This window comes from Cucumis sativus, unplaced genomic scaffold (genome assembly GCF_000004075.3).
Source record: "Cucumis sativus cultivar 9930 unplaced genomic scaffold, Cucumber_9930_V3 scaffold132, whole genome shotgun sequence".
NCBI lineage: Eukaryota > Viridiplantae > Streptophyta > Magnoliopsida > Cucurbitales > Cucurbitaceae > Cucumis > Cucumis sativus.
The window spans coordinates 81,476-87,475 of NW_022279534.1; the positions used below are offsets into that span (position 1 = coordinate 81,476).

At 38.4% G+C, this 6,000-nt stretch overlaps 1 long non-coding RNA gene across 1 annotated transcript; it reads left to right on the forward strand.

Annotated features, from left to right (window-relative positions):
• The first annotated feature begins 3,578 nt into the window (after nucleotides 1-3,578).
• On the forward strand, nucleotides 3,579-4,645 carry LOC116405636. Its single transcript, XR_004218729.1, has 3 exons — nucleotides 3,579-3,921; nucleotides 4,014-4,086; nucleotides 4,269-4,645. It is a non-coding gene; the product is annotated as an uncharacterized LOC116405636 (long non-coding RNA).
• The last annotated feature ends 1,355 nt before the right edge of the window (nucleotides 4,646-6,000 follow it).

Here is a 6,000-nt window from a genome sequence, read left to right on the forward strand (position 1 = left end):
CGATGCTCAGCTGTAGTTCATCTACCAACACTTAGCTGATGAAGTTATTGGTCGCCCCGCTGTCAATCAGAATAACTACTTCCCTTCCGTTCACATGTCCTTTTAATTTCATCGTCCCCTTTGATGTAACTCCCGTGATCAACCTCAATTCAATAGGGTTATCCATATTCAATTCCAGATGATTCAGTTCTATTACTTCGCTTGCCTCATCCTCTGTATCCTCTTCCCTTTTGTGGTCTTCTTCCTCATTTAGTATAAGGAGCATCAACTCTCTTTTTTCTCTCCCTTTACATCGATGGCCTGGGGCGTACTTTTCATTACATCTGAAACAAAGCCCCTTATCCAGCCTTGCTCTAAATTCCGTATCCGACAGCCGTTTAATTGGGAGATCTTTTTTCTGGTAATCATTTTTCAATGGAATAGTTACCTGCTTCATCACAAACTCTGTCTTTTTACTTTCTGTCTTCTCATTTTTTCCTTGAAATTTGCTGCTGTTCTCATTCCTTTTGGGCTCAACTATATCCAACTCTTCCATCGCCAGTTTTAATGCTATATTCCTATCATTCGCCAGCTGAGCTTCCTTCATACATTCCTCTAAAGTTTGAGGGTGTCTGCTGATTACTTCCGCTTGCAGTGAGGGTTCCAGACCCGTTAAAAACGCATCCAGCAGAACACTTTCTGCCATGTCCGGGAGGGGGCTGAGTATGTAACAAACTTCTTAACGTACTCGCTGTATGAGACTTCTTGCTTAATACGGATTAATCTTGCCCCCAAGCTCTGCTGTCCTGTATCATTAAAGAAATCAAACATCCTTTCCTTCAAGTCCTCCCAAGATTCCACCCTCTTTCTACGATTACTCCATCTAAACCAGTCTACCTCTTCCTGTCCAAAACTCACGACTGCTACTTTGACCTTCTCAGCTTCCGGTAAGTCATTTATATCAAAAAAATGTTCTGCTCGGTACGCCCAGGATTCAGGGTTCACCCCTGTAAACAGTGGCATTTCTAATTTTTTGTACTTACTTCGGTCTGCGCTGCTTCCACCCGACTCGACTGTGGTTCCGGCCTCTTCCAGTTTTCCCTTCAGTTTCAACCTGATGTCGTCCGTAGTCCCTGCTTCTTCTTTTTTCTTAGCACCATGGTTTTCTCTTAGCTCGCCTGTCATTCGATCCATCGATTTCTTCATTTCCAGCATCATCTCCTTCAGACTCATAATTTCCTTTTCAGTACCTTCTACCCGATCTTCTATCTGTCTTTGAGCCATCAGACGCGTGATCACCCCAGTGTGGAGGCTCTGATACCAATATATAAGGATTCAACTTGCTTACTTCACTATTTCTCCCTTACAATGGCCAAAAACAAAGATAGCCCTCTGCTATCTTTATTTATATATAGCCAAAATGAGTACAGAAAAACATAAAGATTCAAGAAAAACAAGGAATAATGAAGACAAACCCAGCTTCCTCTAGGGAAAGACTGGATATTCCTCTAGGCTAAGCAGCCGCCAACTTCAGGATAAAAATAAAACCTACCTCCCCTAGACCTAAAAAACCTATTTATATTCCTTCTCTCATCTTTCTCTTATTTCTGTGCCTGGGCCCCACCTGCACGATCTCCTCCTCTTTTTCCTTCCTCATTATTAATTTGTCCAATTACTTTTCTGCCCCTCCTTTGATATGTATGAATAATTGGAGGTCTTACACTATATCCCACGTTTTTTCCAATGTCTTCAAAGAACATTCAGGTTTCACTAAGGATGGATCTCCTCTTAACACGATTTGCTTGTCTTTTGCCCAAAAGGTCATGGTTAATGATGGCCAATGTACCTTCATTGTGCCGGTGGTATCTAGCCATTGCATCCCTAAAATCACGTCAATATTTCCTAGTTCCACCACTAGAAAATCAGTTATAACTGTCATTTCTTTCAATCTCAGTTCCACCTTTCTGCAAATACCTTTCCCTTTACAGCGGGTCCCGTCTCCAATAGTCACTCCAAATTGTGTACCGGGTTCAATGTTCAACCCTCCTTCCATTGCCACTGCTTCATGGATGAAGTTGTTCGTAGCTCCACTGTCGACGAGAATCACCACCTCCCTTCCTTTTACATGCCCCTTCAGTTTCATTGTCCCTTTGGATGTTAACCCCGTGAGTGTCTTCAATTCAATTTCGGTGGTTTCAGCAACAACTAACTGGTTCAGCTCCATTACTTCTTCGGTCTCTTCCATTTTGACTTCCTCCCCGCCACTCTCTTCTTCGTTAAGTATAAATAACATTAATTCCTTTTCTCTCTCATCTTGCATCGGTGTCCCGGTGAGTACTTCTCACTGCATCTAAAACACAAACCCTTGTCCAATCTTGCTCTGAATTCCGTGTCCAAGAGTCTTTTAACTGGAGGTTCATTTTTCTGGTAGTTTCCTTTAATGGGAATAGTGACTTGCTTCATGGGGAACTCAGTCTTCTTTGGTGAACTTTTATCTTGACTGCTTTGTCCCTTGCTTGAGCCTCCTCCTTCCCTAGTCACACTGTTTACCCATTCTGCCTTGGCTAATTTCAAGGCTAGGTTTCTGCCACTTACCAGTTGTGCCTCCTTCATACATTCCTCTAAGGTTTGAGGATGTCTACTAATAACTTCTGCTTGAAGAGCCGGTTCTAGACCAGTCACGAATGCATCTAAGAGCACGCTTTCAGCCATGTGCAGTAGTGGTGCAGAATATTGTACGAATTTCTTGACATGATCATTATAGGATCCATCTTGTTCTATTCGAATCAGCCTTGCACCTAAGCTCTTCTGCCCAGAATCTCGAAAAAATTCAAACATCCTTACCTTCAAATCTTCCCATCCTTCCACCTTCTTTCTATGGTTACTCCAACGGTACCAATCGATTTCATCTTGTCCGAAACTAACCACTGCTACTTTAGTATGCCATCCAAATTAACTTTCTCCATGGATACTCTTCACCACTTTAGCCCAAAGGGAATTCTTTTCATTTATAAATCTCCATCCCCATTTAGCAAGAAGGTTGCATTTTTTTAACGTTGCACCATCGACGCCGATTCCACCATCCTCTTGCGAACAAGACACCACCTTCCAATTAATCACTTTATGAATCATCTTTTCTGGCATTAAGAATATAGACATATAGTGTGTAGGTATATGTGAAAAAACCGACTTACAAAGTGTGTCCCAACCTCCACTAAAGAGACAATATCTTTTCCACTTATCTAGTTTAACTTGGATTTTATCTATTTCTTGAAATTACATAAGGAGTAGAGAGAGGGCTCCAAGCCGAAGCAGTTATGGAAAACATCTCCAATTTACAGCAAGTTAAAGCAAACAAAAAAAAAAAAAACCGCAGTTCAAAAAAACTGGGCATCTTGCTTCCTTCTAATTGAAAGTTCTGCTGTTTCTGTCAAGTCAAATTGACCACAAAATGCTCAAATGAGATTCTTCAATAGGAATACATAAAAAAAAAAAATATGTAAAAGAATTTTCAATGTTTAATATAATATGTAAAATAATTTTCTTATATTGGAATTGGCAGATGGCTGAGGGCCTTCGTGAAACGTGGGAGAAGAAGCGATAACATTATCGTTCAAAAAATTCAGGAGTAAGTATTTATGTGAAAGGCCATATTCTTTGGCCATTTGACCTTATTTATGATTGAATTATTTGGATGGAAATGATAAACTACACATTATTGTCTGCTTGAGTTGTGATCTTGATTATGGGCTATTTGGTATTTTGCCTACAAACTGTATAGTTAATTATCTGTTAGCTTTTGTTTTCCTGTCACAGCTTTATGTTTCTGTGGCTAATTGTAGCCAAAAGTTTTATTTATCGATCTTATTTTTCACAGCATAAATGAAACCGCGTTTCAAGCATCAAATGCTGCTACATCATTCAAGGAAATTCGTCGTAGAGGTCCGTAAGTTTTTTCCTTTGGTGCTGTGATACTAACCTGTTTGAATAAAGGAATCTGACTTGGTCTTTTCCTCTTTAACATTATGGATTAGGTCTTTCTCTTTACCAAATTTCGTAGCTGAACTTTAAGAAGCAATCAAACCGGTGTTAACTTCTTATATAAAGGTTAGTGCTAACTGCTAAGCTTATTTCTAAGATGAAAGATGCTTTTATCCCCTCCCCAAAGAATATCATTACTATTTATGTTGTATATCTGCTAACTAATTCTTGCATAGCATCTGGTTTGATAAATAAAGTAAAGTTTCTGACATGGAGGTTTTCAAGTTGGAATATATATTTTGTTTTAGGTAGATTCCCAAACTTTGAAGAAACGCTGCAGTACTGAGGTAATTGAACGTTGTAAGGCAGAGCATTGGGCTTACCGGAGCCAAGGTATCTTCTTCGATAACAAGTAAGGATAGTCCTGATACTACCTTTCTTTTGTTATTGAAGTTTATTGTTCCTTCTCTCTTGTTTGGTGGTTGTGCACCTATATTGATTTGTACTTCTGTTAATTAATTATAGTCCTTCTCTCTTGTTTGAGTAATTATTGTCTACCATTTTGTTAGCAAAGGCTTCCCATGGAAATTTAGTTTGTTGTGCTGCATGTCCAAGATGATTTTCGTGATTTTAGTTTTAGATACATAAAAGGGATTTTGCATCACAACATGAATGACTATTTCTAAATATGAACCTACAATAACCCAAATGAATACCGGATTAAATTGGAAACAGGGCAGATAGAGAGTGAGATGGAGAGTGTTTGTGTGTGCTTTAGAGTAGTTTTAAGCACATTTTTTAGATTTGTTTAACACTAAGTTTGTTTCACTTGCACAATTGGTTGCCATTTTAGGTCTCAAAGTGCATTTTCACTCATTTTGAACTTTTTGTTAGTTTGTGAGTTACGAACTTACACTTAAGCACTGTTAGGTCGTTTCAAACACATTTTGTGTTTGTTTGGAACTAAGCTTGTTTAGACATTTGATTGACATGTTGGGTCTCCAAGTGCTTTTTTCCACACTTTTTGAAATTTTGGTAGGTTGTGAGTCACGAACTTACGCTTGAGTATTGTTTGGTCCGTTTGAAAGCTTAGACACATTTTGAACTCTTTTTAAGATAACTTGAAACTAAGTTCATTGCACTTACATACTTCGTTGCCGTTTTGGGTCTCGAAGTACCTTTTTCACACTTTTTGAAATTTTGGTAGGTTGTGAGTTACAAACTTACCCTTAAGCATTGTTTGGTTGTTTTGAAAATTCAAGTGATAGTTACACACGTTTTGAATACATTTTAGGTTAGATTGAGTTTGTTGCACTTGGTTGTCATTTTTGGTCTTGAAATGCTTTTTTCAAACTTTTTGGTAGATTATGAGTTACGAACTTACACTTAGGATTTGCTAAATCGTTTTGAAAACTCAAGTAATACATAGACACGTTTTGAGCACGTTTTAGGTTGGTTTGAACTAAGTTTGTTGCACTTACACACTTGGTTGCCATTTTGGGGATTGTAGTGCTTTTTTCACAATATTTGAACTTTTTTCGTAGGTTATGAGTTACGATCCTACACGTAAGCTGTTTTAGGACATTTTGAAAGTTCAAGTGATACTTAGACACGTTTTAAACTCGGTTTAGGTTAGTTCGAAACTAAGTTTGTTGACCTTATCCAATTGGTTGCCATTTTCGGTCTTGAAGTGCCCTTTTCACACTTTTTGAACTTTTTGGTAGGCTATGGGTTACCAACTTACACTTAAACTTTGTTAGGTTGTTTTGAAAGTCCAAGTGATACTTAGACACGCCTTGACCACTTTTTAGGTTGGTTTGGAACTAAGTTTGTTGCACTTGCGCACTTGGTTGCCATTTTGGGTCGTGTAGTGTTTCCTTTTTTTCCATACTTCTTGAACTTTTTGGTAGGTTATGAGTGATGAATTTACAAATAAACATTCTTAGGTCGTTCTGAAAGTTCAAGTGATACTTAAACACGGTTTGAAATTTTTTTAGATTTGTTTAAGACTAAGTTTGTTTCACTTGCATACTTGGTTGC